At 46.2% G+C, this 27,448-nt stretch overlaps 1 protein-coding gene across 23 annotated transcripts in view; it reads right to left on the bottom strand.

The window, feature by feature from the left end:
* Positions 1-27,448, bottom strand: part of LOC139050998 (uncharacterized) — a 458,593-nt gene that overhangs the window by 408,588 nt on the left and 22,557 nt on the right. For 5 of the 23 annotated variants that reach the window (XM_070527963.1, XM_070527975.1, XM_070527974.1 and 2 more), the window contains exon 2: positions 22,476-22,654. The exons of 16 other annotated variants lie outside the window; for them this stretch is intronic. The gene's annotated coding sequence lies outside the window, so the exon portion shown is untranslated. Of the gene's footprint in view, positions 1-9,182; positions 9,306-22,475; positions 22,655-27,448 lie in introns of all 23 variants that reach the window. 2 more of the 23 variants (XM_070527960.1, XM_070527955.1) reach the window with 1 other exon arrangement.

The following is a 27,448-nucleotide window of genomic DNA, read 5'->3' as shown; positions in this document are numbered from 1 at the left end:
TTGGTAAATTAATTAACGATCGGCTTGTCTCGCTTTTGCCTAAACACAACGCAGACAAACACGAGACGCAAGGAAATAATAGAGCAAACCTTTGGCGAGTTTCGTACATATACTCGATCGTCATAACAGGGCGACATATACTAGCAGTGAAGAAATGCAATATTTATCAGCGCAACTTTTGTTTTTGTCAGCTTCTTATATTTTTTGTCATCTAATGACAATCTTATATTTATCGGCGGAACGTTTGCATATATACTTATTAGCAGCGCAACATTTAACTTTAATGGTACTTTATCCCTAGTTGTGGGAAAGCTTTGTTAGGTTATGGATCGGCTCACTCGAAGGTGATAAAGCAGGGAATTGAAGTATCTTGTTTGCGCTCTCCTGCCGAGAGGTCATGTTACACCTTGCGTGGTACTGTGCTTTCCCGAGTAGGAAGGCTAAAGTCATTCGGATATCCAGAACACGTTAGGATGAGAGTGTTTGAGAAATTCTCAAGACAAATTAAGGAATGCGTCAAAGTACCAAGCGCACAACGCTGCAGCGGCAGCGGTTTGCGGTCGCACCATGTTTAGATCGTGTATCATACGGTCCAGAGAGAGTTGGCGGCTGATATGATGTTGGCGTTGTTTTATCTGACCCACGAGAGTTATCCAGCAACTACCCACCTGGTCGAGACAAGGTTGAGGGTACATTAAATAAATTATGGGGTTTTACGTGCCAAGACCACTTTCTGATTATGAGGCACGCTGTAGGGGGAGAGCCCGGAAATTTAGACGACCGCGGGCTCCATAGCGTGCACCTAAATCTAAGTACGCGGGTGTTTTCGCATGTCTCCTCCATAGAAATGCGGCGGCCGTGGCCTGAATTTGTCAATGTGCGCACTGATGCGCACAGTGACAACGTGCTAGCATGAAAGGATCATTCTTGTTATAGTAATTTCTGGTAAATATTATAATCTCTTAGTGTGGCGTTTTGATGTGAATTGCGAATAAATAGCTACTGCTTGCCTAGAGCTTCAATAATTAGGTTCCTATGCGCAACCCGAGCCAATGAAGCGTCATCTTGCCCCTTACTATTACTGGAAGCAATTGTGTTACTGAAAGAAATTATCTTTAGGCATAACGGTGCTTATACGAAAGTCGTCGGACCATTGCTTTGAGTAATGAGTAGCGAGAGCTCCTCAGGCGTAGATTCCTATATCTGAAATGAACGTTCTAATTAACACCTGGGAGACACTTGGTGGAGTCCTAGTTTATATATTAATGATCTCGGGACCCCATCATTAGCTCGCCTTGATGACCTCGCAATGTATGAAAGCTTTCAGTGTGCTTTTTATTCGCTTAATTAAGAATCTGCGCACAGAGCTTACCTCGTATTGCAGGTTGCCAAATTTTAAATGCAATTGTCTGCCATAAATAGATGGAACGTCACAAACCCGTGCAAATGAAGCGGTCTGTGTGAACGAAGTGGTCTGTGTGAACAAAGTACTTTGTGCGAACGAAGTGCTCTATGCAAAAGAAGTGGTCTGTGCTAAACAAGGGGTCTGTAATCTGAAATTACGGGAGACGGAATACAGTGAAGAATATTGACCAAATACCAAACTGGAGTTATGATGAACTGAGTACTGTTTACAAGATGCTATTTTCAACAAAGTGGCTTGTGTCCACCCAAACAAAGAAATAAAGGGCGAAAATATACATATAATATCACCCATACATTTTTTTTATTACAACTGAACGATCATTATTAGTACATGAAGAAAATGACCATGAAACCGGAGAAAGCCTTGAAAAACGAATTGTTACGACCAAATAAGAAAAAAGCAAAAGCATATGGCGGTACACGAAACCACAACTCACCGCAGGCTTCTTTAGGTGAATACACTTCACCCAGCGTTTCCTATAGTTGCGGCTTCAAAGGAAAAGACTGGGTTCCAGGTTGACAATGGTTATTGGCCTCGGCTTGTTTCTTTCCACTGGGCATTCTTAGACTCTTGTACGTTATTTAGCGCATCGCGATTCGAAGACTCCCAGAAATCGGAATTCGCGTACAGAGCCGAGTCACCCGCGCCATTTTTCGTCCCACGCACGGCCCCAGATAGTGGCCTGCGAGATAATGTTGGACACAGAATTTACAGACACGTGACGCGGAGGTTTACTGGCTACGCCGTAGGGCTGCCATATGACGCACGAGGTCGCAGTGTTCGATCACGGCCACAGCTGACGCTTTTAAACTGGCGGCGCAATGCAAGGATCCTCGTGCGCTTAGATGTATGCAGACGTTAAGGAAACCCAAGTGGTCGATATTAACCAAGATTTGCCTACTACGGCGTGGCTCACAATCGGATCGTGGTTTAAGCAATTGAAGCCTCCGCATTTAAGTTGTAAGTTTAGCCAGCCTCGGATTGACTGTCTCTGTTGCAGTGTACTTCTTGCGCCTGTTGTTTATATTTGGAGCTGAAGGGCTGGTGTATCCCCTATCTCGTGTCGCCAGAAACAGGAATAATACAACTGCCTTTTGACTACAGCAAGTCAGGGTATAAACGAACTTTTCGATTTCGAAACGATCGTACTACGCCATGAAAGAGATAAGGTTGTTAGAGACCTCGTTAATGTAGGTAACATAAGAAAAACGGGGAGAAAATAGCATGTGAGAGTTGCCTTCAGGCACCTGGCCAGGAAAGCAATCGGATGTTTCTCCGACTACATTTGATATAGGCTTTGTTTGACTTGAGCAATTATTATCAGTGGTGCTGAATATGGCAATCCTCGGAGACGCTGTCCGAGACTTCGATGTCGTGCATGCGCATTAAAATACTTGTGGCCATCGTACCTCACAGCAAATTTCGCTGGTTAGCGTGTTCCCGTGCTTTGTCCAAAGCACAGTGCAGTGTCTTGTCCTTCTGCACGCCGGTACGACTGCCCGGCACCTCATTCAAGGATCTCTTAGAACGAATGCGGTGCCCTCTACATCTGAGTGGAGCTCCCGTCCAACAGCCTGAGTACCCGCCATGGTTGCTATCAACATATATCGGCTGTGGTGTTGGGCTGCTGGGCACGAGGTCGCGGGATCCAATCCCGACCACGGCTTCCGCGTTTCGATAGGGGCGAAATGCGAAAACAACCGTGTACTTAGATTTAGGTGCACGTTAAAGAACCCCCGGTGGTCGAAATTTCCGCAGTCCTCCACTGCGGCGTGCCTGATAATCAGAATGTTGTTTTGGCACGCAAAACCTCATAATTTAAATAGCCTCAGTGCTGTTCCTCGGTGTTCAGCGATGATCTGTGCTTCAACTACCGCCCCTTCAATGAGTGTAACTAAATAAACATGGGGAAATATTTTTCGCCACGCTCTATTTCAGATCAGTCGTATTCTGCCAGGACTGGCAGTAAAGCTCGAGCTATCACTTTCCCACAGCACGTGTTGTTCGAACTGGAGAGATAGTCCATTATTGTAGCGTGTTTTTGCATGGCTAGGGCGGAAAGCCGACCAGCCCTCTTCAAAGACGCTCAAGCGCAAACGACAGGCGCCAGATTTCATGCGTGCACAACGGAGTGTTTATCACCCTCCAGAGAAACGCCGCACCAATATCTTTGGTGTCTCCCTTTCATTCCCGCTGTTGACATTTTCAAAACGGAAGATATAATTTGCAGAGCGGTAGTGGGTCAGCTTCTTCACCATAGCGGAAATGGAAATCAAGAAAGCAAAGGAGAATCCCTAGTGAAAAAAATAACATAAAATAAGCAACTAACATGTACACACTACTCTTAAAGAAGATCGCAAGCAAATTTTCTGTAGGGTGATGTTCTCTCACGCCGGAGAACGTTTTCCGCCACTTCAAAGATGAGCTCAAAGAGAGAAAGAGAGAGAGAGAGCATTCATAGCCGTTTCCCTGAATAGCTTTCAAGTGGAGAAGCAAGTAAGACACAAACATTCTCCTTTCATGAGGCGTACTTCAGCGGGGCGGCCTTCCAGAATATCTAGTAAACAGCGATGTGTGCAGGCGACAGTGTGCAACTCCGTTTCGCGAACAGCGCGACGGCACTGATTACGCGCCTCCATCTTGATGATCCCCTCTCTCGTTTTTTTCGCTGTTGTCATTGTTGTTGTCGCTGTTACTTCCACATCGCCCAGCTTGCGCAGCAATTCTAGGCCTCCGCAACTTAGGCGCCACGAGCGTTTTCAAAGAATCGCGCCGCTTTTGGAGACGCGAAACGCCGGCAATCTGCATTCGTTTGCATAATTAGCACTTGCGAGGACTCCTGGCCGTAGACGCGAAGCGCAAGCGAACATGCAGTTGAGCAAGTGTCAGCTGGATCAGCAAGCTGCTACACCCCTCGCCAGTTGCGACTTCAAAAGAAGAGTTGGGTTCAAGGCTGACAACTGTGCCTTGCCTTTGGTTCCTTTCTTTCCATTTCGATCTTTTGGGTCACTTCTAAGTTGTTTACAGGGCCGTGATTGAAGAATCCCAGAACTCTGGAAACAACCGTGTGGCATTTTCAGCTTTAATAAACTCGGCTGCCCTTCTGAAATGTGGAGCGTACCTCGATTGTGTTTTGTCATTTCACTAGGGCACCAGTTCTAAAGTACAACATGCTTATTTAACTGGGTAATGGCCTCGAACACGCAAGTTCTGATTAACGCCGCCTCCTACCACCCTATGGTGTACGTGGGTTGTTCGTGCTCGTCTCTCTCTCTCTCTCTTCCACTATCTTTCTCTCTTTGTCCCCCTTTCCCGCTTGCGCAGGGTAGCCAATCGGAAGTACATATGCCTCACCTCCCTGTCTTTCTGTGCATCCCCTCTCTCTCTCTGGCACGGCATGTTCGCCAGATTGGCGGGCAAGCGATTCGGGGGCGAAATAGCTCAAAAAGATTGACTTGCTTTAGGTATGCTGGAAGAACTATTTGACTTGTAACTTTCATTTTTCGGGATGCGCGACTACTGTAGCCTATTTGTGCGAAGACTACTGAAGTGGTGATGAAATGTAGACGTAACTATATCACCGAAAACATTCCCAGTGGCACATAACCAGCTATCTCAGTGGCTGTTGTTGTTGCTGCTGCCTCAAAACATGCTCAAGTTGGAGTCATAATGGTTCATTGAAGCAGATGACTGATGGCCCCAGTGGAACATCAGCGCGAAATTTCAGACTGATCTGACGTGAGTTCGTTCGGGCTTAGCGCGATGAAATTTCGAAAAAATGCTTCATTGACTGATATTTTCATCGAGGATGGTTTCTGCCGTAATTTTGATGCGAAAACGTCAAATGGTTCACTAAGCGAAACAGCCGGTGTCCGGCGTATGTAGCAGAGAAACGGCACCTAAATTCTCGTTGTCTGCGCTGCCACGGCACGAATGAACCTCGACGGAGCAGAGTGGGTGAAAGCGAACACCCTTTGTCGGAGTAGCGAGCCAGGTGTTCCGTGAGGAAAGCAAGCATCTCCCCAACGCCAAATCACCTTCGCTCTTGCTCTCGGCAGACTGTGTTATCACCGCACTCCTTCTCCGCGCAAGCTCCCGCCTGCGTTCTCACTGCGCCTCGGTAAGGCCAAATCAAAACGCGCCAAGCTTCTCAACGCGCTCGCTTGACGGTGAGGAGTTCATAACTCGAAGAACTGCTCACTGATGCTCAACTGGTCTGTAATGTTTTCGCGTTCTCAACTCATACGTGCCTAGACGTGCCTAAAGCGAAAGCTTTACTATAACCGCGTCGAGCCGAATTTCGCCGTCGCCAACAATTTGACCTTGAGTTGACCGCAGCTACGCCGCAGCCTTGGCAACGCGCCGCGCCGGGCTCCGCCGCCGCTGCAGGCTTGGCGCATGCGCTTTCCGCAGCTGGGTTGCTGCCTGACCACGTGACTCACCGCGCGTCTGGCTAAGATGGGCGCTGTGCTCGCCTAGTCGGTCAGAGCTTGTTCATGAACGAGAGCGAGGCCGCGCCGATTTCTCTGAGCGTTGTGCGGGAGAGGGAAGCTTTGAGCCGTCGTCGCCAAGCGGCGTTTCACCACCCCGCGGATGTCGCCCGGCGATCTGCTTCACTGGAGAGGGTCCGGAATGCAATAGGCGTCGCACCGTCGAGATCAATGTAGCGACCGCGTTTGCGCCCTATCCGTTTGCGCTTCGGCGCTTTGCATGTTCTCGGCGTCTCGTTGCACATTTAGAACTTGCGCTTTCCCTGTGGCAGAACACGCGTCGCACCTCCGAACGATGCGTGCCTGCCTAAGCCCAATCGCACTCATGTCTAGCCAACGACCCAGGCACAGCTGTCACACCTGCCTTAACGTTGATTGCATACCCAGGTTTACTAATTACACCAAAATTGAATTTCAAGCGAAGCTTGTATTGGCTCACAAGTGGTGTTGTCGTAGTCACGCAAAAACCCAGTTGCTGCCAGACCAGACCAGCTTTATGAAAGGGCGTTTTGATGAGTTGACAGCTACGCTGGCCCCGGAGCGTGAGTGAACAGAAACGCAACATGGCGTAAGACAAAAAAAATACAGCATAGATGAAAGCAGAATAAATAATTTCCCAGAAGACAAATGAATGAAATAGAAAACGAATTTAACAAGTGTTTCGCTAATACTATTAAGAAATTTCGGGGAATTTCCCCTAGCGCTGCATACGACATAACAATCAAATCAAGCGTCATCTCTGCATATTTGAGTGAGGAAATTGACATCGATGTTTGGGAAGTAATAAGGTCATTTTTCATTACCGCAGTGTCAGGATATGATGGAATTCGATTTCGTGAGATATTATTCAACTTTGCTTGTTTCAAACTTGTGCTACTATGTATTTACTCAGAAGTATTCAGATTCCCAACACGATGAAAATATCTTTATTGAGACCAATTTAGAAGAATGGTAAAAGGCAACAGTGTGAAAACTATAAGCCTATAACAATCTTGCCCTTATTGTCGTGTGTTCTAGAAAAGCTTATGCAGAAGAAAATGGTTTCCTTTTGCGAAAAGTTTCATGTTTGGTCTAATTGACAGTATAGGTTTTGTTGCGAGAGAAGCACAATCACACTACTAGAGGATTTTGTTACTTAGTCAAGAGTGAAATAGATAAAAATGAGGTAGTAATTGGGCTTTTTTATATATGAAAAAGCTCTCGACACGTTAGGTCATAAAATACTCATTCGAAAATTAGCTCAAATAGGATTCCTCAGGCCTTTCATAGAGAACTTTGGGGTCTACTCCAAAAATCGATATCAGGCCATTCGAATTCGAAATATAGACAGCGAGTTAATAGACATAAAGCATGGAGTCCCACAAGGATCTGTACTAGACCCGCACGTTTTTATTGTATGTGAACGATATAGTCAATCTATCACTGCACTCAAAGTTATACCAATTTTCTGATGATGATGCTTTAATATTACTTCATGAAAATTTTAATGAATGCATTACTTTGTTCCAGGAAGATATATACAAAATAGTGCCATGATTTGAGAACAACTACATATTTGTGAACAAAGAAAGAAACACAAGTAATCTGCTTTGACAGCCCGTACAAAAAAAAGTCCAGCTAACTGAACATCTATACTTGCATAGTGAGTGCTGCGTGGGGTGCTCTTGCGAAAGTATGCAGTAGGCCACAAAACCAAAATACCTTGGTGTTTTTTTCGATGAATATTTTCAATTTGCGCATCACATACAACATGTAGCTAAAAGAATTCGAGCAGTATGTTCAGTCATTTACGAAATCAGAGCAGTATGCGACATTAGGTTAAGAAAACTCACGTATAAGGCTCGATGTGAAACAGTATTACAGTATGACAGAACTACCAACGGAATTGCTTCGCCATATAGGCCAGACGCGTTAAATAGAACAATACAACAAATAACGAATAACATATAACATACGGAACAAACAGCAACTCCATCAACCATAGTAAGCTAGTAGCAGAACATGGTGTAATTGATGGTAAACAACTTTTTCGTTCGGTGGTATTTACGGAGCATTAGTTTGATGAATATTTTTAAACAAAGAAACATTAAAAATAGTCATATGCGCAAAACTAAAACATTTTTGCAGGCTAAACCGTTTACGAACTATGCTAAGGGAAGGAGATAATGTTATGCACCGTTCTACCTTAATCAAATACAGGAAATTCCCAACGTATTGTCATTCAGGAAAATAAAAGATTTTGTACACCCCATGGTTCTGTCACGGAGCTGGGAGTATTCAAAGAAAACCATGTAACAGGACTTTTTCTGGTGAACTTTCGCTAACAATTGTTTAAAACAGATAAGAGTGTTGTGTTCTTTTTATTTGTATCGTGTTCTTTTACATTCTAATTGTGATTGGTGACTGCTACTCCTCCAAAACATTTACAACTGTCTATGATGAAATAGAGGGCAGTGCTGTACATATATTTTGCTGCTGTAATATGTCTTTGCTTACACTACTGCTCGTGCAGGAACAAATAATAGAACTTAGCCGAGCGATAAGGAAAAAGGGAGAGAGTATAGTAGGGAGGAGGAAAAGAAATTGTGTATTTATATTACACATTGTTGAAGGCGAATACGTAGTGGTCCACATAAAATCATCGATGCTTTCGTGGACTACAGGTTACTGTTTGTGGCACATATAAGGAATTTAATTTTGCTTTGAACTTCTTTCCCTATTGTTTCCTCTTTTCTTAGAGCACAAGACTGTGTCATTCGGGCCACAACACTGCCCAGTCCCGCTCAAAAGAGTCATTGCTTTGGCAGGCTGACAAAATATTTGGTTCGCATGTTTTATGTTCCAATGAAGAAAGAAAAAAAGAAAGGAAGAGTCCAGCTGCATAGGCGCGCGCTCACTCCACGCGTGCAACGAATCAGAGTTTTGATTACGCCAACGCGGGAAAGGGCAGGAAAGGGTGTCGCGTACGCTGCGCCGGCTTCGTTGCAGTTCAGTTAAATCTCGTAAAATGGATGTGATGGCTACACATTGCGCATTCTCCCGAGGAACGGGCAGCGTTCGACGAGCAGCGGCGAGAACTCGCCCGTGATAGGGCTCGCCGTCGGCACGCCGGTGCAGCCGTTAGAGCCACCCGAGCCCAGGCAATCTGACAGAAACGAGCAGGTCCCAAGCTGAGGGAGCTGGAGGCCGAAGCAATCCGGCACCGTTACTGTTTGGTTACTTAACCGCGATGAAGGACAGGTGCACGCAGGACAAGCTTCACTTACCCCTTTTTCTGGTAGTGGAAGGATCGGTCTTTTTTTTTAACTTTCACTGCCTCCCGCCTTTAACCTTCCTGAAGTAACGACAACTGTTTGTACACTCGTAATCTCGTTCCACGTAGATTCCACCTATAACAGGAAATTATTTGCATGTAATTCCACTTTACCTAATTAGACAACCTTGCGCACAACATCGCAAATTTAATGGAATTTTAACGATTTATACTCACACAACAATGAATATGTGGAACTTTGTTTCGATGAAATAGCTATGGACTGTGGGCCGGAACGCAGTTGCACATACCGGTAACTATTATTAAGAACTTTGTTCCACGCGCCTGTAACGTGGAGCCATGTTAGGCATGTGGGACGTCGTTTGAGCCGCGCATTTATACCGCCGACAAAACCGCCGCCGCACAACCAAAGAAGGCAAAATGCAATAAATGATGTGACCTTAATGATGACCTTAAAGAACCTCAGTTCGACGAAATTATTCTTGAGTGTCCCCACTACGGTAGGCCTCATATTAGGATCGTGGCTTTGGCACGTGCATTCAAGGCATAATTTTTTTTCTTTTGCGGCTACGACTACTACTATTCGATTACTTTATCGAAACCTAAGAGAAAACGTTTGTCCGTCTCTGAAGAAAATTTGACCCGGAAGTAGCGAAATTATGTTATCGTGGTCTTTACGAAGGCAGGGCCCTTCCTTTCATGCCTTATTCAAGACTAGCTTAGAGTCGGCAATGTCAGCGCATAAATATAGAGTTACCATTGTAAGAAGCAGTACAGGAATGCCACGCGAGGCACATAAGAGCATGAATCTTCTATAAGAGAACCGGAAATGCCTATATGAAGGCAACAACAACAACAAAAAAAACGGTTTGGCATAGATATAGAAAACAAAAGCCGACGGGCTGCGTCACATTCGACGAAATGAATTTCTTGTTGAAATACGAAGCTCCTCCGAAAATTGAATTTCCTCAGTTTTCTTTCCCTTGAAGCATGCCTTTGGGGAGGCAATCTAGGACTGCATGCTTTTTTTTCTTTCATCTTCAACAAGAGTCTTAAATACCGGAAAGATCACGGCTTGAATATGGTTAGTTTGGTCTCCCAAATGAAATCCGACGATGGACCGTTTCTTTGTATATTAACTTTTATAATTTTCTCGAACAGATGATTGTGTCGTCGACTTTAGCATCTGTATAGTGCCTGTATTACTCGTATTTTGTTATGCCTTCCTTGAATGTTACGAGAATAAATTTGTGCTTGGAGTCACATGTCAACCCAATATTTTTTCCAACCCAAGGGATGCCTTCAGTTCCATCTTAAAGTTCGAGACGTCGTGAAAGATGAAACAGTCGTCCTTTATGTCTGTTTACGGCGAGTAGAGAATCTAATCGGATCATCTGAACGCTCTGCCGTTATTGGAATTCAGTACAGGGTGTCACTAACTTTCTGAATATCTTGACTTCCAAACTACGAATGACGTTTGCACCCCCCCCTCTCCCCCCCAAAAGAAAGCACGAAGTTTGTCTTGAAGAACAAGGTGCAGCGACGGTACCATCACAGCAGCTGCTTTATGTACGTAGCAGGAGGAAACCACTGTCATAAGGTGTCCAGTTACCAGCGTACTCGATCAGGTGGAAACGTGATATGACATGCGTAACATTAGGGGATATTGCGAACGGAAAATGAATTAGACGATGAACTAGGGCAGAATGTACTTATTGCCTCTATAATCAAGCACTGTTCTGCAAGTAATGCAATATGTGGAATGGGTGACCGCTTATCTATTGGAGTCACAGATTATGCATCGAGGGACGGTGCATGTGGAGTTAACACCGCCATCGAGAGTTCTTGCCAAACCTAATAAAAGGTGCGATTTACGAGATCTTGTTATCGAAATCATGGAAAATCATGGAAATCATGGAAACTACAGATTTGTTATATTCCCTACTGGCGATCATGAGCGTTGTTCCTACATGTATATAAGGACATCACTGACCGGAAAATCGCATCGACGCGGATTGTGCCCCTTCCAACAGTTCGCTCGAAACGTGCGCCCAGGGGATCGGTAAAGTGCAGCTTCGATCATTATCATCGTCTTGTTCTTCATCATGATCATTTCAGTACGCTGCAGAACGAAGGCCTCCCACGGCGTCCTTCAGTTTCCCCTGTCCGGCGTCAACTGACACCCCCTTATGGCGGCAAGTTTCTCGACTTCATCACACCAACCAGTTCTTTGCCGGCCTAGAATACGCCTTGCTTCGCTTTGCATGGCATGGATGTAAACTCTAACAGACCACCGGTTGTGAGCTCTACGCATTACATGTGCAGACCATCTCCATTTTACAGCGTGACTTGTTATGGGCTCTTTTCAACAGCCGTTTCAGATAGCGATTGTGTCCGTCGCTGCCGCCGCCATTGTCAGTAGCAGCTATTGCTGGGAATGAGGAAAAGAAAGCACAGTTCCTACCGGGATCAAACCAGTGCTTGCTGTATTGGCTACACTAGCATGTACTATCAGCTACACTAGCACTGAGCCACGCCAGCGCTCGCTATGATGCAGCGGGAAAATGCCCCCCTTTTCATGCTTAAAAACAGGCTTCCCAGAAGACTTTCGGTTAAGCCCTCTAGAACAGAAGTTACAATAGCCTATAAATATACAGAACCCTCCAGCTGGCATCAGTTTTGCTGGGAAGTTGGATGGTTCCACAAGTGAATCTTTTCTTTTTTTGCTCAGTGCAACAAAAAAAGCCTATACATGATATGGCCACATGCCGTTTTCTTGGCTAACAATTGACTTTCAGAACTGCATGACCGGAAGTTTTCTAGGGTCATGAATGCACTGCTGCCACAGCGTAGACAAAAAAAGGTGCCCTAACGCGCGAGGCGACGCGCGATGGTACGTGCGCGCATCTTAGCGTGGATACGTACCCATTTTGCATCGCACTTGCACATTAATACACCTGGTAGAATGCCATGTAGCAGATGCACATGTGGCAGTACGAGGTAGTTCAAAAAAGATTGAGAAAGAAAACGAAGTTTGAGAAAAAGGTGTGAGGAACAAAAAGGAGTTACATGAACGCTATATAAAATATATATTGTGTACCTGAATGAATCAAGCAGGATAGGGACTACGTCAGTGCCGCGTTTCAAAGGGGTTGCCAATCTTCATCCTCATTTGCATCGTATCGGGCCACTTGCCTTGCAATGTGAGATTCGCGCCGCTAGGCTTCTACACGTGTGCCCTATGCATTGCAGTTGCATGGTATTACACCAGATGGCATGCCATGTAGCAGCTAAAATTCATATTGTTTTTTTCTTTTCTTCTTTTGTAACCTAGGTAGGACATTAGGCAGTATAATAGCAAGAGCTTGGTGGCGCAACCCACCGCCCTGTTCCAAAAGGGATGCTCGGAGCAAGCATCCCTCCATCCAGCATATATATAGGTAGCGGTGCATGGTAGATAGAGAAGTCTGAAGGAAGGAAAAGGAGGTTGTGGTGATGTGCAAATAATGATGTAATGAAAAATGTGTGTGACATACTTCAAGCAGGCTAGGCGACTGTTTTCACAGTCTCGTTTCAAAGGGGCCGCCACTAAATATTCATCATCATTATCATCATCATCATTATTATTATTATTGCTGCCGTATGGTGGATGGATGGATGGATGGATGGATGGATGCTATGAGCGTCCCCTTTGGAACGGGGTGGTTGGTTGCGCCATCAAGCTCTTGTTATTATATTGCCTAATGTTCTACCTATATCAAAAAAGAAAACAAAGAAAAGCAAAACCTCTCGATGAATTAGCATAACTAAACATTCCGAACCCCTATGAGGAACGTCATGTTTGCACGCCTCCGGTTTTGTCATTTACCTACTTTCACCAATCTTCCAACCGCCGCTTACTGATCTATAGTGCGGGCATGTTTACTTTCACCCTACTATCGCTTTGAAACCCAGGGAATCAAGGAGGCAAGCGATGCCTAATCAACCCCTGGGTAGATATCTTGACATTCTAATAAAAGATTCTCCATTGTTTCCCCGGCTTCACCGCAGCAAGCACACATTTCTTCTTTCTTACATCTCGCTTTAAAAGTGCGTGTTCTACGGCATCCTGATGCCGCATTGAAATCTAATTAGCTTCACTTTGACTTATGATAAATGGTTCCTTTCCTAATTTTGTTCTTTTTTCCTCCTAAGTAGTTACACAGAGCAGGCTTTATTTTCACTGCCACCCCCCATGAAAATATCTCAGCCTCTATGACTTTGCGCTTAACGATCTTTGTTGCCAACTTGCTCACCATACAGCTCGCATACGTGCTGGTAAGCTTCCTAATTCTTTTGCGCCACTGTGAACCAATGTTTTTCCTGTACAAATAACTATCCGAGTCCATTAACTTTCTTCCATATTCCTCAGTCACTTTTCGTAACCAATTTTGCTATGAGCTTCTCTCAATTCAAAGCTTCTCCAGCCCATATCAACGTGTACAACTACATTTGTAGTCTTCCCGTGAGCTCCAATTGGTAGGCGTCCCACTGACCTTCTAATGTAATTGAATCCTCTTTGTACACCTGATCTCAAATAAACAACCACATTTCCAAATGTAAGTCCTGGAACCATTACAGCTTTCCCCATGCCCCGGAACACCTTGTATCTATTGTATCCTCATAGCGCTCTGTTTCATTATGGCCGCTTTTCTCTTCCCCTTTGCTGTTATTACTCTTTCCTGTGTTTCTATATATCCATTGCCTTCGTTTATCCATATACCAAGGTGTATATATACTTGTACGTCAGGTATTTCCTCACCCTGAATTGACACTGTCTGTTCACTGTGTTCATTGGATACCATAACACCTGATTTCTTAACGATAAATTTCAGACCTAAATTCTCGCATTCGTGTTTACATATATTCGCCAGACATGAACGCCGCGCAGCGTCAACACGTACAAGGTATGCAATGCGGTTCCGTTATATTCCACAAGGTGTCCCGACATGTAGCAGTTGCATATAGTAGTTGCATGCTTCATGTAGCTGACCCCGGATGTACCAGGCTAGGTGACGATTCGTCACCATCCCACTTTCGAAGGTACGGCCATCATTATCATCACCATCACCAGCAGCAACGTACCGTGCCACGGGTGAAGGGATGTGACACGTGCTGCCCCGTAATTTGAACACCTGTGTTTACTCTTCGCTACACGTTATGGTGGCTCCTCAATAGCGACGAACCTTAAGAAGAGATTCGTAGAGCTACACGCGCAGCTGTAACCAGGCAACATCGGGATCAGCAGACCGCTGTGCAGAGAGCAGGAGAAGCCGCATCTAGCCGCCCACGCCGGGCGGAGAATTCAGATCGTTCGCGTGAAAACGACGTGAAGATCTCTAGTGCGTGGTGCCGAAAATGAAGCTGCTTCGTAGCCGCTTCTCCAGCTTACGCTGCAACTGTACTGCGTGCGTCGCGCAGGCCTGTGACTTTTTATCTGTCATAATGATACTACAGCTAACAGTTCACGATCGTCGTCACCGTGATGTCCCCATATAAAGTCTAACTGCGATATGTTAGTGTCCCGCGCGCCGTGTGCTGTGGGTAGGAGGGGCACGTGTGCGAGCCTAGAAAGTTAGTGGTTGATCCGTACCGTTTCCACGCGCACCAAGTGCTGGAAGTTACGTGTTTAACGACACTCTAGGGGAGGAGAGGCCACTTTTTTTCTTCTAGACTAGCTGTCGCTAGCCTGGCTGTGACACGGATTGGGCTTTTTACAGCGAAGCTGCATACCTCTACCCCAAAGTGCATTTGTCGTGTTCGTGGGCAAAACTAAACCAACCACAGTGGGATGCACGCGCCACGTGCGCCGCTGGGTTCCTTGCAGCACCACCAGATGGCGGGCGCATCCGCTCATCCATCCGATCAGAAAATTTGGACGTGGTAGTTCACAGCGTTTTTTTTTCTTTTCCTTGTTCATTGGTTAACCTAGGTAGGATATTAGGCAGCATAGTAGCAAGAGCTTGGTGGCGCAACCCACCACCCCGTTCCAAAGGGGACGATCATAACATCCATTCATCCATCCATGGCAGTGCTGGTGCCGGCCGTGCGAGGGACAGAAAAAAGAAAGAGCCAGAAACCTGGCGTTCGCGCAAAGCGTTCACCGCAAGCGTTTCGCGGCTAAGATTACGGTTGCACAAGCTGCAGTTCCCGGGAACTATAAGGTCAGTATGCACAACGCCGTCGTGCTCAGTCTTGGCAGGACCCAGTTCAAAGCTGCGTCAGATTAGTCTATCGGCTCACGTGATACCACGGCTTCGCTGGCCAATAACCTTCACAGCGTGGATTGGCGTTCATTTTTTAACGCGAGAGCGTTAAGGAGCTCGTGTCGCAGAAAAGCCGGTGTCGTCGGCGTCGGTGTCGGTGTCGGCGTCGGGTGTCGGCGTCGGTGTCGGCGTTGGCGTTTTGCGGCGTTGACCGTGAGCGATAAATCACGGCAGGCACTCCATAAATAAAAAGCAACTTCCAAGATGGGCTGGGTGGGAATCGAACCAGGGTCTCCGGAGTGTGAGACGGAGACGCTACCACTCAGCCACGAGTTCGATGCTTCCAAGAGGTACAAACGCGCCTCTAGTGAATGCGGTGTTGCCTTCGAAACGAGCCGTGGAAAGTTATACTGTGGTGTATATCGGTAATTATGAAGATGTAACTTGCAGAAGTCGCAATTACACGAGTAGCGAAGTGCGTTTCGCTGCATTTCTTCTGCGCCTTCCGCACACGGAGAGCCATCTTGCGGCAAACACAAAAGACCCCCTCCTCTCCATGTACGGCGCTGCACCGACAGATGGCGCGCCACGCGCGCATTGGAGCTGTCGCGGCTCGGACTCTCTCCCCTGACAACGCTTTGCTCCCTCTGTAGAATCAAGCGTCCTTACTTTCTTTAGATCACTATCTCTCTATCTCTCTGCCCGTGCCGATCACGGCGTTTGGCTGGCGTGCATCATTTCCCCCTCCGGGATACCGAGTTCTTTGGTTCGCTCCGCTTGCTCAGGCGCACGTTTCGTTGCTGCGCCGAACGCCGCGTTGCTCGACCATATGGCTCGACGCTCACCGCGTCTGATGCGGGGCGCCTCCTAAGTGATGGCTGCCCTGTAGCCCATTGTCTTACACCCATTGGCGGGTCGACGGGAACGCTATCGCGTTCCACTCTTGAAGGCGAAGCTTAAGCGTCCTCCAATTTTTTTAGGTCGGACAAATGCAGAGCAAGATTAGTTTTGCAGAAAGACTAAGGGACATGGATGAAAAGCAAGTGTCGGCTTAAGAGAAAAAAAAGTATTTGTGCCTCTAAAGGAGTGCACGCAGAATGGAGGGAGAGGTCAAAATAGTTGCGAACCAAGTAGAGCCTGAGATCCAAGCCACTCGCCGCAATGCAGTGAACAATTTAGACCCCTTATTATTTGAGCTGCAGGCTATACATGATGCGATAGAAGCCATTGTCACTTGCCTAACATCAACAAAGCCCGCATCTACACTACAGCTACTGTCCGGTTACGAATCTCCAACAAGTAACGAAAACGCTGCGTATTTGTCAGGAGATGCAAAAATTAATAATTTAACACTTGTGAATATTACTGTCCACTGGACGCAGGCACATGGTCATGACCACAACACTGACCTTGTGGACCGCATTGCTCCCTCCTTCTCGAAACCCGTAACACCTCCTCTTGACCTTCCCTCTGAACCCCGCTCTGTTTTCATTGCCCAAAAATCTATCCTCCGGCGTGACGCGCTTGCCCTCATCCTCCCACGTGTGCACTCCCTGCCCTTACAATCTTTCTCGGATGGGGGAAGTATCTCTACGGAGACTTCGGGCATCGGTGGCCCTTACACCAGCCGTCACTTATGCTTAGGGTCAACCACACGACTACATCGTCCAGTGTCTGAAGTGCTTCGCACCTGCGTCTGCAGTGGATGCCCTCCATCTAATTTGATCATGCCCTGGGACAAAGTCCACTCGCGAAGGCGTGCTCAAAAGTGCAAAATTTAAATAGGGGTCAAAGTGAAGTCTATGTAAGATGGACTATGGACAACACATTTTACAAGCCATTGCTACAGTATCTCGACGAAACGGGCTTGCATGCTTAAATTTAGCTCCATTATGATCTTATGCCGCATTGCAAACTGAGCGCAAAAAATAAGTACAGAGTAAATAAAACTGTAAAGGTATAACTAGCAGTCATAGTAAGTGAGAGGAACGAAGGCGGTATATTGGATGCAAAAAATGGAAACAAAAGAGTCTATGGATATTTAAAAAAAACAGCATGAAATAAATCAGGAACGAAAATCTGTATAATAACGCAAATGTCAGTGACTTGCTATTTGATCTCCGAGCTGACTGCTGATGGAGACAAATATATCGCACCTCATATGTGCCACCGGAGGAGGCATGTGTGTGCTGCAAGAAAAGTCTCGAAAAGAGTCGGCACACCGTGATGGAATGCCTAGATATTCACCAGAGAGACCCGTAGGGGGTGTTCACCTTCCAGATGCGTTGGGATTCCAAGACAATCGAAGGGTGATTGCAAATGTAGGTGACGCTGCAATGTACTACTAGAGGTTTTAAATATGAACGTTATGGTTTACATCAGATAAGCAAGAGACTGCATGGTGACAGACGCAGTAAAACCTCAATAACTCATGTAGGCTACGTAACCATTTGTCTCCGCCTTCTTTCAAGAGAGATGTCAGTCATCATCATCATCATCATCATCATCGTCGTCGTTACCATCATCAGGACGTAAGAAGGCTGGGTCTGAGAAGCGGAGAGAGTGGAGAGAGTGGAGAGCAGACGTTTACGCGAGTATGAAGCAAGCGTTCAGATGTAGATTGGTCTACAAATTCATGTGTATGAATATAATGTGTATATATGATGTTAGAGAAAGAAAATGGTCAGCCAAGTGTAGACGCCTAACAACGTAATTGGACGTGAAATCCGATACGAATACGAAACGAAATGCGTGAAAAATCAGAGAGGGACAATCAACATTTAACCATAGAATCATGTACGTCGACCTTGTCTTCTTTAGCGTTGATGTCAGGTACAGTTTCTTTTACTACAGAAATGGAGCGCGAACTTCCACATCGCAGCACCTTCTCTCAATTTAACTTTTAGAGAAAAAATTGAATTTCAATACAACTACAAATATTTTCAGAAATAACATAAAGATTTGATAATAATTTCTGAATTAAGATACTCTCAGCGATAATGTTTGCTGTGGTTCTTTATCCACTTACGATATCATTTTTTTGGTGTGTGTAAACATACAAACGCGTGCAATATCTACGTGTGTATACAAATATCTTCGTATATTGTATGAATATAGTTGCATAATAAAAAAGGGGAGAAACACGCACATGAAATGTACGTTTCATGTATATATGTACTTCATACAGTATGCAAGTAATATAGACATGCATAGACATTGATACTGTTGTTATAGAAGTGTAATATGGTTATATTCTGTGTGTTTGTGATGATAGTATGACTTTCATCTGTGCATAAAATCGTTTGGCGAAATGTAAATGGTCAGAGGCCTTTGTCAGGAGTTTTAAGCCTCCAGCCTCTGCCCCTCTAGCAGGCTCTGTATTAGGTCTGTTGAAAATAAAGCATTCAGCTCAACTCAACTCAATATCTATGAGCAGAAAATATTACAGGACCACAGTTTCAGACATAAATGTTCGCGTTTGAATATATTAGCTAAAATGCATTAGGCAATCATAAATAGATATAAAAATAAATTTTCACTATAAAGTTGCCCCTCATGTTAACCTTAACTGCGGACGATACTTGAGAACTAACCAGTGCAAATACAGGTGCTTTCCAAGATAGCATATGTTCACCATGCTTGCGTACATTTGGCTCTATTGTCTGTGTACAGTTGCGTAACTTATCGGGGTCGCCCTCGAAGAACATTAATTGCTCGCCTACATCAAAAGCGTTTTCTGTGGGTAAACACATTGCTTCCAAATATATGACCTCGTCTAGGTGCGTGTACTATGTCGCAAACCATTAATTCAGCGCGCGCCAAAATTTCGACCAAGTTTGTGCTACGGCCGTTAGTCAACAAGGTTAGCGGGAAACCCACGCCCGCATAAGGTGACTAGACGAAGGGAAATGTTGTTGCAGTGCGCTCCCGAAAAAAACCCGCCCCGCGTGGGCTCCGCTCCTCCAGCCATCACCTAGCAACGAGGACATGGCTCTTATGGTTGTCATTTTGCCTCATTTGCCTTCTAGAGTAGATGTTCTTTTCAGGGAAGCTGTTAGCCTCTCGTTGGTGCACATTTTTCGTGTCATCGACCGTAGGAAAAAAACGTAGAAGTTTCGCCCGAAAGGCGAAGCATCGATTGCGATGGCAAATCAGTAGACAGCCATAATAAGTATAGTAGTTTTTTTTTTATCTGCCGTCTCGCCTTGCAAACGCTCGCTTACTAGCTAAATTAACGAGCACGGTGTCAGCGCGCACGAGCAAACATGAACACATCGCACTCGATGAGCGCGGACGCTCGCTGTCAGAACGCGGGTGTGAGGAATCGCGGCAGCAGTAGCGAGCGAAGCGACCTCCGTGAGACCTATAGCTTCAACGCAAGAGCGATGAGAGCACAGCGCGCACAAAAGTAGGAGACATCTCCAGATCACTTAGGATACGGTGCGCGCGACAGCGCGCAGCAATGTGAAGTACGCGCTTGTTAGAGGTGTAGAAGCCGCACCCCTCCGCCTCGCGCCGTCTCCCAGCTTGCTTCCATATATGTCGCGCGAGATTGGGCCGCAATCGTCGGTTCCCCTTGCGCCCGGTCGCGAAATGTGCCGTCCCGCACACGCTTCCCAGTAAAGATTACTGTTGCGCAAGCTGCTGCGGCGAGGGCAGCTTGCGACGTGGGGAGTGACGTCACTAGCCTTTCGCATATAAAGGAACCAGCCTAGCTACTGATTTCAACGTAGTCGCACCCATAGCGGTGCGGCTACAACATAGAAATCAGTCGCGTGACAGCGAGTAGCGGCAAATACGAAAAGGAAACGGCGCTACAACCAGCAGCGAAGTGCTGCCAAAATGATAATTACTAGCACTACCTCTAGGTCAATAAACCATTGCACACTGCGCCCCCCCCCCCCCCCAAGCAGTTGTAGGGGTCGTTTTCAGCAGCTTCGTCGCACATTCCCTTTGCATGGTCGGGATTGAGAGTCCATTTTCAAACCAGAGAGCTTATTTGCCTCTTTATTCCCGTTTTTTTAAATGTTGGTGTGGCTTTCACCTCCGGTGAAAAGGTTGCTGTTCTGGTGCAGTCGAGCTACGGGGCACGTTCGTTGTCGAACACCAACAAGTTTAACGCGTCAGCGGGAAGGGCCTCGTGTCGAGAAAATCCAGCGTCGGTCTTTGTGTCGCCGCCGGCGGTGATGTCCATATTGCAAAAATCATACCGAATCACGCATCCCGATACACGCAGTTCTTCCGCAAGACGCGCAGGCGTTACAGAAATAATTGAATTGCTCAGAGTAGAACGCGTGAGAAAAGTCGTAAAGTACAATTTAGACACGACCGTCACACCTGATACCGTCGCATTGTAATTTGAATAAATGAGAAAATATAATTCTGTCACGCGTAAACTCAAGTTGTCAAAACCTGCATTCCTTGCCTCCGCCAAACCAACCTTCCAACACGTACATGTAGTGCGTTTGGCTGCCAAAACGACGAAGCCAAGTGGACGCGCCATCGCATTCAGCTGAATCCGTTCAGCAGCCATGAAGGCAGAAAAAGAGATAATAGGGAGCGTACCGCAACCTGATTGAAGCCAAACCTGGTGGCCAACACGTTATCGCACGTGAATGTGCGCGTTTGGCTTTAGTGCTCCTGCTCTGCCGGCTGAGCCACAGCAGGGCGGGCGACTGTGGGCGCACCGAATAGAGAGAGAGAGAGAGAGAGATGAACAACTTCATGTAGTCGCCTGCAGAGCGACACCATGACTAAATGGCGCCGTGACGCGGGCCCTGACGTCTTCTCAGCGGGCAGTCCCTACTCAACTCCAGCGCGTGTTACTCCCGCGGTCGGTCGCCCTGAGGGGCAACGTTCCGTCGCTTTCGCTCGGCCTTTGTCTTTCAAGAGCCGCCGAGACGCGCTGGACGGCCCAGTTTTGGCTTTCGTGGTCGTAGCATTCCGCCCCAACCGCGAGTCGCGGCGGAATCGTTGTACTTGTCGAAGCTTCGTCGGGGAACTTGGTGCAATCCCATAGGATGTGCGTCAGGGTGGCCCTCTCGCGCTGGCACACGCGGCACACATCACTAACGTGTAATAAAAACTTCTGGCGTTGCTACTAGGTAACAAACGTCTCAGAAAATCTCGATTCTTGCTCCGTGATCTCGCCGCAATAGGTCACGTGTTCCGCCACCACTGTGGCTTCGCGGAGCGTTCGTTGGCCAGAGCTTGCTGTTTTACGCAATATTCCCTCCTATATTTTTCCTCCCTCCATGTCTGCAGCATACCAAGGACAGTGTTCTGCCTTCCGCTGCTGGCTGGTGTGTCGCGCGCACTAACCGAAGAGTTACTATTGTGCGAGCTGTGTGCCTATGAAATAATTTGAGCGGAACCTACGGTGAATTCAAACTACAAACGCCATCGGTTTTCTTTCGGTCTCGACCGTGTGCCATAAGGCTGCGGCAATGCGACTGGGGCACCTCCTCATAATTCCAGCGTTGTGAAACGCCTGGCACAGTGATCAGGGTGCTATTTATGTTGCAGGCGCTGCTCTCTACGTGCAAAGTTGCCCAAGTTTTTCACTACCCAATGTGAAATATACAACGAATACCACGATCTCTAATGCACATCACCGTCTTGCTGTCTCCTAACGTTAAGCCTCACATATTTTGTTCCATCGTTCAATACGCGTTCCTCAACCTCTGAGGCTGCTTCTTAAGTCTCCACATTCCTGCCCCTATATCCTTTTTCTTATTCTTTCTTTATCTTCTTTTTTACGTTGTTTACCAACGGCTAACATATGGCACAGCCTTTGTAAACAACGTGGGAAAAGTAAAGAATAAACAAAATGGATGGATGTTAGCTTGGCGCAGTGCCTGGCAGAAAATTGGTTATGAGCACCTAGCCCTTCTCAGGGAATTAGAATGTGCCCGGGGTGTGTGTTCAGCGACGTGAGAAGCTGGTTATGACAGCTTTCCGCATCCCTCCCGGATATACCTCCCATAATACCCCGATTTTTTTATTTCGTCTTTTAGGAGAACCGGTGGTCGTTTGCATACCTTCAAAGCCTGTGTTGGGGGCACAGCTATTGGCGAGAGTGGTGCGTGATGACCCGCTGGGGTGGATGATGAGTGGCTATGACGTAACACTGCTGAGAGAGACCACGTGGTCTTCAACACGTGACAGCGTGGTCAAACTGGCACGTGTTTGCAGCCATCTCCTTCTGATGGCAGCGGGGCTACATTAAAACAGTAAACATAAAAAAAGAATACTTTCTTAAATCTAGAAGAAACGATCCTACAGGGAGGTTTTGAAACATTTGGGGTTGGGAAATGGCACTTCCCGCTGTCCATTAAACGTGCCTAGATCATAATGCACGCGGCTTTACGATTGACTATCCCAAGGCAGTTAAATACTTGCACATAATCTGGCTGTTCTCCATGTAACGTGAAATCATCACAACCACCTAAATAGGGCAAGTCTGTAGAAAAGCGTAAGTGTCAAAAAACAAGAACAATATTTACAATAGGCGCCCCCGATATGCACAAGCTTTATTAGAAATTCACAACCAGCATGTAATCAACTTTTCATTGCGCACACGCGCGCGAACACACACACACGCACGCACATACTGTTATTGTAGACAAGCGCTAACACGCATACGGAAATACAAGCACACGTATGTTATTCTTGATGTAGTGCCGAAAAGGAATACCACAGGTAAGTATATAGTTCGCCGAAGCCCTCAAACAAAATTGAATTATTTAGGTTACTATCCACAAGAAAATATCGTAGCACAGTCATAGCAAAGCGGTATTCATACGGGAGTGACAATCGCCTAACTATTTTGATGACACATAAAGGCCCGACTCCATTGCTAATGAGCGCCTTTGACCCCAAATTCTATGCAGGACATGTGGATAAGAGCTTCTGTCAATAAATGTTTGTTTTTTTGCCCACCTGCATAGCAGCGTACATGAAGCAAAAGACACGTGGCTGGGCAAACTGTTTGTTGCAGTGACATTTTCCACACGACGTGCCACACAGCAACCGCCTTTATCTAAAGCAAAGGTCAAAGCTAGAAAAACCTGCATGTGAATTTTTTTTATCGTTTGGTGATTTGGCCAATGATTCCGCAAGCTCTTGACGGGATCCTCAAAGCATTAGCCGAGACAGATTATGAAATCTTTGTCCCGTTGCTTGAGTAGTTTTGCATGATCGCAAGCGCAGTTTTAAAAAAAAAATTAAATTATGGGGTTTTACGTGCCAAAACCACTTTCTGATTATGAGGCACGCCGTAGTGGAGGACTCCGGAAATTTCGACCCCCTGGGGTTCTTTAACGTGCACCTAAATCTAATGTTGAATTCCAATGGCGGAGTCGGAGCAGCCGACGGACTCCGCGAGCGAGCACGCTACTCTGGCGCAGAGCAACGCCTCCAAATCCGTGATTGGAACACAACCTGCGCCGCCGGAGCAAGGCGGAAACGGAAGTTGTATCGCCGAGTTACCCAGGATACCTTGCGTGTTGTCACTTCCTTCCGCTGTTTGCTCCCACCACTACCGCACCGGTCACTTGTCTCTTCAGCGCCGTTCACCTGACGTTTTTTTTAAAGTGCGGTATGGATATCTCGCCAAGCGTGCAGCAGCTTTTGCTTCCTCGCGAGTCGTGACCGGTGGCGCCTCCCAGCAGACAAACGTGGTAAAGGAAATACGTCGCGCAGAGTTCCGGTCCACTCCGCCGATTTTGGCGGAGCATCTTTTTCTGCTCCACGGAGTGACTACCGCTCTGAATCCACTCCGACTCTCTCATTGGAACACCTTACTCCCGCTCTCACTCCGTCATTGGAACAAACTTGCTCCGAAACGAGCAGAAAAACTTGCTCCGACTCCGCCATTGGAATTCAACATAAGTACACGGGTGTTTTCGCATTTCGCCCCCATCGAAATGCGGCCGCCGTGGCCGGGATTCGATCCCGCGACCTCGTGCTCAGCAGCCCAACACCATAGCCACTGAGCAACCACGGCGGGGTGCGCAGTTTTTTTGGCCGTCGCCATCAGAGCGGTCACTTCGAGCTTTGTTCGTTCTTCTTCAGCTCGTCTTGTTTTTATGCTATGAAATCTCATCATCATCATCATCAGCATCATCAAAATCATCGTCGTCATCATCATCATCATCATCAGCCTGGTTACGCCCACTGCAGGGCAAAGGCCTCTCCCATACTTCTCCAACAACCCCGGTCATGTACTAATTGTGGCCTTGCCGTGCCAGCAAACTTCTTAATCTCATCCGCCCACCTAACTTTCTGCCGCCCTCTGCTACGCTTCCCTTCCCTTGGAATCCATTCCGTAACCCTTAATGACCATCGGTTATCTTCCCTCCTCATTACATGTCCTGCCCATGCCCATTTTTTTTCTTGATTTTAACTAAGATGTCATTAACTCGCGTTTGTTCCTTCACCCAATCTGCTATTTTCTTATCCCTTAACATTGCACTTATCATTCTTCTTTGCATAGCTCGTTGCGTCGTCCTCAATTTGAGTAGAATCCTTTTCGTAAGCCTCCAGGTTTCTGTCTCGTAGGTGAGTACTGGTAAGACACAGCTATTACATACTTTTCTCTTGAGGGATAATGGCAACCTGCTGTTAATGATCTGAGAATGCCTGCCAAACGCACCCCAGCCCATTCTTATTCTTCTGATTATTTTAGTCTCATGATCCGGATCCGCAGTCACTACCTGTCCTAAGTAGACGTATTCCCTTACCACTTCCAGTGCCTCGCTACCAATCGTAAACTGCTGTTCTCTTCCGAGACTGTTAAACATTACTTTAGTTTTCTGAAGATTGATTTTTAGACCCACCCTTCGGCTTTGCCTCTCCAGGTGAGTGAGCATGCATTGCAGTTGGTCCCCTGAGTTACTAATCAAGACAATATCATCATCGAATCGCAAGTTACTAATGTATTCTCTATTAACTCTTATCCCCAATTCTTCCCAGTCCAGGTCTCTGAATACCTCCTGTAAACATGCTGTGAATAGCATTGGAAAGATCGTATCTCCCTGCCTGACGCCTTTCTTTATTGGGATTTTGTTGCTTTCTTTATAGAGGACTACGGTGGCTGTGGAGCCGCTATAGATATCTTTCAGTATATTTACATACGGCTCGTCTACACCCTGATTCCGCAATGCCTCCATGACTGCTGAGGTTTCGACGGAATTAAACGCTTTCTCGTAATCAGTGAAAGCTATATATAAAGATTGGTTACATTCCGCACATTTTTCTATCGCCTGATTGGTAGTGTGAATACGGTCTATTGTTGAGTAGGCTTTACGGAATCCTGCCTGGTTCTTTGGATTCCGTAAAGGCTATATACTCACGGAATCCAAAGGACTCATTGCAAGCGCAGTTTTATTGGCCGACGCCATCAGTGTGGTCACTTCGAGCTTTGTTCGTTCTTCTTCAGCTCGTCTTGTTTTTATGCTGTGAAATCTTACCACAGGCCATGAACTAGTACGATGACATTGTTTAATGCGAGCTGAACTCACAGACTGGGGTAGTGTCATTCTGTTCGCATTAGGCACCGTGTTTTCTCGCCTAAGACCCACCCCCATGCAAGCAAACACCTACTGTTTCTAGGGCAAAAATTTACATATTCTTTAGCCCGGAAAGAGAAGCATTCTCCAGCCGCATAATGTCTGCATGAAACGGCTGTTAAGGCCGCGTTCCGGCACAGATACTTGCAGCATATTCATTTTAATGTGCTTATTTCAGCTCTACCAATTTAAAAACAAGCAAAAATGCACATATTGCGGACAGACAAACGAAAATATTTATTCTATCGCCTTTTTTTTGCTTTTATAATGTCCGTACAATTTCTATGTTACCATGCGATTCGGCTTACTCCGATAAGATATCCTAAAGCCGTGTTATCGTTTGTAATTAATTTCGTATCTAGTTCTGTTAACCGTTCTTCTTTTTTCCTGTGTACTACCTTAATAACGTGCTGCTGGTGCTTTGAATTAAATATCATAATTGTTTTTTTTAACAGGAGGTCCCCAAGACTCTTTGACCATAGGACCTCCTTCGGCACAGTAAATACCTGTCATATGACCAAACTTCTAATAATAAATTTTGATTCTGATTTACGTATTTGACATACCTCACTGGACTGCTAATTGAGCTAGTTGGACTGGAGTCATGGTTACAGAAAGAAACTTAGCGCTGAGACTAGGGAATAAGAAAGATGTGCCTGACATGAGTACTCGTGTTATACACAGTAATATGTAGATACATAGGCCTCATATTCCAATATCAGTGAACGTTTAATTCAAACTTTTGTAGTTACCAATATTGATTGTGTATAAATTCCTCAAAATTAGCATATATATTGTGAGGGAGGCGAGATGTAGGCGAAGGACATATTTACAAAATATTTACAAAGAAAGCTAGGACTAGAGAAGACGACCGATCCAGCCCACGTGCAACCGAGCTCATCGTCGTCTTCATCGCTCTGCCAAAACTCACGTTCATGCATGTATCAGTCGCTCCGACATATATATATATATATATAGGTCTGTTCTAAAGCGAAAGCTTTACTGGCCGCAAACTTAAGATTTCGCCGTGGCGGTGCTTCGAGGAGGCACATGACGTCACACCGCGTTCCTCAACACACCGTGTTCCTCGTCGTTGCGTTCGCCTCCGCTCGCTTCGCCAGCAGCGTCGCATGCCTGAAAACGTGTGGGAGGATTGACAAGGAGAGCTCGTGTGCGCCGCAACCATAGTTGCAGCGGCAGTATGGACGGCAACTATTCTCACAAGCAAGAGGAGGCCTGCAATAGGCATCGGAACTAGATGAAAAGGAAATGAATTGCCCAGGAAACAGACGAACAGCGCACCGAACGACTGGCTAAACGCCGCAACATAGCTAGACAACCAGACTAACCTGCACTTTTAATTAATTATGGGGTTTTACGTGCCAAAACCACTTTCTGATTATGAGGCACGCCGTAGTGGAGAACTCCGGAAATTTCGACCA

This window comes from Dermacentor albipictus, chromosome 10, assembly GCF_038994185.2.
Source record: "Dermacentor albipictus isolate Rhodes 1998 colony chromosome 10, USDA_Dalb.pri_finalv2, whole genome shotgun sequence".
NCBI classification, from domain to species: domain Eukaryota; kingdom Metazoa; phylum Arthropoda; class Arachnida; order Ixodida; family Ixodidae; genus Dermacentor; species Dermacentor albipictus.
This window is presented reverse-complemented; position numbering and strand designations above follow the sequence as displayed.